This window comes from Apaloderma vittatum, unplaced genomic scaffold (assembly GCF_000703405.1).
Source record: "Apaloderma vittatum isolate BGI_N311 unplaced genomic scaffold, ASM70340v1 scaffold7764, whole genome shotgun sequence".
Classification (NCBI taxonomy): domain Eukaryota; kingdom Metazoa; phylum Chordata; class Aves; order Trogoniformes; family Trogonidae; genus Apaloderma; species Apaloderma vittatum.
Window position 1 is genome coordinate 22,505 of NW_009710917.1, and position 5,626 is coordinate 28,130.

The following is a 5,626-nucleotide window of genomic DNA, read 5'->3' on the forward strand; positions in this document are numbered from 1 at the left end:
CTAAAGGAGCCCTACCTGATTCTGTAAGTGATCAGATCTGTAAGTGAACTTGTTTTCCAATTCCTTTATATTTCATCATTTCCTCTGCTTTTTTTCCTTTGGGAATTTGCATTCCACAAAAGCCAGCGCTCAGATCCCATGCTATGTCCAGGGAAACAGTAACCCAGATGGATGGGAACTGGAGAGAGCTTCAGCATCTCACAAAGCTGGACATCTCGTGGCCAGTTTTAGATAAAACTCAGTGGAGATCCAGTTGCTTAGAAGATATTTTGCAGTCTCACATCTCGAGAGTTTGATACACTAAAAAACCCCACCTGTTTCCTGAGCACAGAGCATTCTAGCTCTTCATTTTGTTGGCTGTGGTTTAATGCTCTGCATGGTAGTCTGACGTTTGAAGTCTCTCAGTTATATCTCCAAATAAAAACTTAAAGCCTGACTTGCTGCTTCCCGAACTTTTGGAGACTACCCTTCATGAAAATGGAACCGTTCAACCTCTCTCGCAAATTTTTGAGATTAATTCCTGACCTCAGTCTTTCTGATTTTTTCCCTCCCTTCTGGTTTTGCTTTTTTGTACTTTTTTGTTTTCTTTTGTTTGTGGGGTTTTTTTGGGGGGTGTTGGTATTTTGGGGTGTGGGGTTTTCTTTGCTTTTCCCTTTATTTCTGTGCTGTTCTTCAGCTTTGGGAAAGTTCTTGTCCGCTTCTTTATTCCAGTGAGCAGCAGTTATAGTGACATTTATATAACACACACTATTAATATTGGCAAATACAGCTTTTTAACAGTACTCATTTGCTGTTGACTTGCCCAAGGTCAAACATCAGGGAAGTGGTAGAGTGCAAGAGGTCACTTACCTGGGTGCCCCTGTCTTTGAAACTCCTTCTCAAATCTCTGGCTGACAAGCTAAGTCAGGTAATGAAAGAATATATAAAAGCACACAGTGAGAGTAGGGTCAGAGAAAGGATTTAAATAGGACCTTCTTGAGGACGGATACCTGCTGTAAGGAAAGAATAGAGACAGTCCTTGAGAAGGACCAGGATGCACATCTTGGGTTTCGGAAGGGGGGTTGTTACTTTGCAAAAGACTGGTGTTGATAGCGAAGTGCTTCTTTATTTAAAGAAATACTGCGAAGAAGCTATTGCATTTCCCCTACTAGAGGACTTGCTATTTAAGATGCTGTACAGTGAACAACCCAATGGACAACACAAAGATCAGACCCTTGCTTCCTATCCCTTCTTTTCCCAAAGGCAATACTAATGAGTGCTCATCAAGAAATAATAAGCCAAAAGACACAGGCTGCCCAGCAAGCCTTTGAGCCTTGACCACCTCTGAGATTTCTCCCACTATGTTGCAGCTCTGTGAGAGTCAACTGCTGTGTTTCCCCTCCACTCTTCCTTGTAATAAAATAAAATACAATAAGAAAAATATGTTAAGAGGAAAGAGCATGTCAGGAGAGAAAGGGAGTGAATGTTACATGGGCACTGGAGACAGCAAGGCTGTGTACATCTGTGAGACACTTCTCTAAGCCTCGCAATGGTAGCTGCCGAACCATGCGTGTGCTCAACATGGTTTTCCTTGAGTTTCAGTTAATATAATTTTAGAAGCACTTTAAAGTGCTGAAGCCTATTGGAAATAAGTCTCAAGTAACCCAGTGGTTTGATTTTTCTTCCACTAGCTTCCACTTAAAAATAATATATACAAACATCCTATAGAAGGGGGTTAGATCCTGTTTCCATTTGCGCTGGTGAAATGAATGCCACATGATTCTGTCAGTAAATAGCATTAAAATATTCAGAGAACTAGATAGCAAAAAAGTTGATTGTTTTTATTTTTTCTCATACATGTTTGTAATTTTTAGCTTGCTGTTTCATTGCACTAAAATGCAACGAAGAAATCAACATGAATACCAAATGAAATTATTTACATTCATAACCTTCCCAAAGCAGCAAAATTTAATTGCATAAGCACAAGACTGATACCAAGGTGAATGAGGATGCTTGATATACCTTTTTTTTCAACTGTGTTCCTGATGAGATCACCAATCCTCTAATCCTTCTCTTAATTTCCATGTTTTGGCAATAAGACCTGGTGATAGTTCAGTACAGAAGTGTGATGGTACTTCGTTAATGTTTTGAAGAAGACACACAGACATAGGGATTATTATGTCAATTTTTGCAGGACTCATGTAGCATGTCTGCTTGTCTTTCATTTACTACACATTAGCTGAACAAATTACCACTCTCTACAGTTTAATCAGCTGCTATGGATCACACTTTCAAGCTAAAAATAAATGAAGGTGAATTAATGAAACAGTCAAGGAATGTAATATGTCCAAACACTCAGCTGGTGATTTCTTTTTTCAGTGTTTTTTCAGTGATACACTATTGAAGTTCTACTGTAAAATGTTATCAGACCTTTTTTATCACATTCCCTGGCCTGTGCTCATTTACCTTTGTGAAACGATGTAAACGCCATCAGATGGGAATGGTAGGCAACAGCTTTCCATTGGCATTTGCCATCACCAGCTCCATGGCTATGGTCTCCTTTCTGCTCTCCCTACTCCTGGACAGCAACTTTCCAGCCCCTCCTGGTGACTGGAGACATCTCAAATACGTCATGAAACTTGTTTGATCATCAGATAGACCTCTTCTGTCCTCTCCTTCTACCAGTTTAGAGGACAATCTCTTTTACAATCATTATTCCTTCAAATGCTCTTCAATTCTTCTCAGTAGCAGGGGTGTCTTCATCACAGAATGGTTTGGATTAGAATGGACCATGAAGATCATTTAGTTCCAAATCCCATTGCCATGGGCAGAGACACGTTCACCAGACCAGGTTGCTCAAAGCCTCGTCCAGCTTGGCCTTGAACACTTCCAGGGTGGGGGCATCCACAATTTCTCTGGGCAACCTGCTCCAGTGCCTCATCGTCCTCACAGAAAATAATTTCTTCCTCATACCTAAACCTACCTTCTTTCACTTTGAAACCCTTACCCCTTGTCTATCACGGTACTCCCTCATAAAGAGTCTTTAATCGCTCCTGTAAATCTACTCACATGAAATTTCTGTGCCACGTTTAGGTTTTGTGCATGCAGCACACTTTTAATAGGCAAACTCCACCCGTAGCCAAGTGTGCAGGATCTGGTTGCCATCACTACTTAACTGCAAATGATCATGATTCTTTCCAGTGGCTGGTTTGCCAGTTCTGAGGAATTATGTCTTCAATTAATGTGGCAGAGGTTGATACATCTGATCCTGAACTGGGCTTGTCTACGACTTCCTCCAGTCCGCCGTGAGAGCTTTCATGCAGCTGCAAAACCACTTTTGGAATTTTACATTCTACATTCTTCTCCAGGAGACACAACTTACAGCCATGATCATTTCAAGTAATAACTCACCACACAGCAAACAGTTACTACGTATGAACAATGGAATATACAACTATGTGTATACAACTGAATATCTCATTTTGACATGGCATGTGTAATAAAAACAGAAATTGGAGTATGAGGATGTGAATTTCAACTCTCTGTCAATCTTACACCAATCCATGGAAAGATTTTTAGTGCATGTGCCTAGAGATGAAACACTTCAAAAGATGGAGGGGAAACAAGAAAAATTTTCATTTTATTGTAAATATTTCAGCAGCTTGCATGCTGCGGTTATCTAGATAACTTAGAGGTGGCTTTATTTAAAAGAAAGTATTTATTTAAAAGAAAGTAACTCTGCAACATTGAAATCCACAGGAAAATGGAGTCCGCAGAGTACCAGCTGTAGGATAAAACTGCCTCCTCTTTTCTTGCCAAAGATTATTAAAAAAAAAAAAATTAACAACTAAGAGTAAATGTCTTCTCTTACTAGGCTGGGAATAGAGTTACAACACATTTACACTCCCATAAATGAGATGAAATTTGGCCCTTCTTAATTAATCCTCAGTCATAGTGAGACTTCACAGTTCTTTACTCTGGAAAGCTTGAAATAACTTCAAAGAACATATTTTAATTGACAAGTGTATTCATTGCCAGAGAGGGGTATAACATGAAAAGGGGATTAACACCCAGCTGTGCTCTAGAGGAAATTTAAGGCACAGGCATACTGTAGATCAGATAAAGTCTGCATTAATGCACAGGAATGTGAAATTTCATTGTCTTCACTAATGCTAAGCAGTGCACATCTGCCAATTAAAAGCCTCTCCGTCCTGGTGTCCTGTCTGTGGTGGTAGGTCTGTTCACCCTGAGTCACTGTTACTATTGAATTACCGCAGTCAGAGCTGCACATCTTCATAGTCAGCAGAGTATTTGCTTCCTCCCGGAGGGTACTACAAAGCTGGAACAAGCTGACAGTTTCCAGAGCTCCAACGAATATGCCTCACAAAAGCAAGAAGACTGGGATATTTTCGACGCTTAGGGATGTTACTCGGTGGCTCTGATTCTCTTCTCCGTCAAAGCTGCTATGAGAAACATCTCCTGCCTTCAGACAAGCTATCATCTCAACCGCCCTCCTGGGCTGCCTTCCAACAGCTGTTGCGATAAGTTAAGGATTATTTAGGGCCCATTACAAACTGCTGGGGATTGCCATTGAGTCAGGAATCTAGCCCACGCTCCATACAAATAACAAGCAGATGTTTGAAGGGGGGAGGAGGCTTGTACAGCAGTTCTGAAGCTCCAGAAGTTTTTTCTTGTGGAGGATCAATCTTCCAACACCAAGGCTACGAATCTGGGCTTTCTTTGGGTCAATGAATTGTATTCTGGTTGTATGGAGGGTACCACAACGTTGTGAAGTGGAAGCAGCTTGCTTTCTTTTTCCCTTTTAACGCTGGGTGGTGGCAGAGTGGTTAGGAGCTTGTCACACATCTGCCCGGTTTGGGGTACTGAGAAACAGAGATAGGCTTTTGCAGTCATTGGTACAGATGTATCTACCTCCTCTGTGAGTTATCCAGTACTGTAAACCCAGGAAATGGAAGAGAACCTACCAGGCTATTCCATTTCCAATCCAACACAAAATTGCTCATGTCTATAGAACACCCTGTTTCTACAGTGCTTTGGGAAGTCCAGATTCCGATGTTTGATTTTGTTTGGTTTTGTCATTTATTCTACTTCCCTAAGGTATCTGCTCATTAGGAAAATATTTCATTATATTTAGCAGAAATTTCCTTTTTCTTAATCAAATCTTCCTCTTCTGAATTAAATTATAACGCTGACATCCATTCTTTTTTTGCCTTGATGCTTGAATCTTCCAGATTTCTGTGGATTTTTATAACCCCTTTGTCTCTACTGCTTGCCAATCTGCGTGCATTTATTGCAGATCTTTAGCAGGTCACTTCTTCTTACCTAATCCCTTCAAGATATCCTCCACACACACTCTCTTCAACATATTGATATGTTTTTGGTAACCACCTGAGGATATACGACACATTCTAAATCTGCTTGTAACAGAGTCATGTTGAGAGAGACACACACTTACCTGCTGTAGGAGATAGTAAAGAAATTATGATGCCACCAGGTCTATGAACTGAATAGAAAGAGACACTCTGCCTTCCCCACCTGCCCTCCTAGGAACATCTTCCATCAAATGTAGGAAGCAACACCACCACTCTTGGGCTTACTCGTGTCTTGTAGCTTGACTGTGACGTAG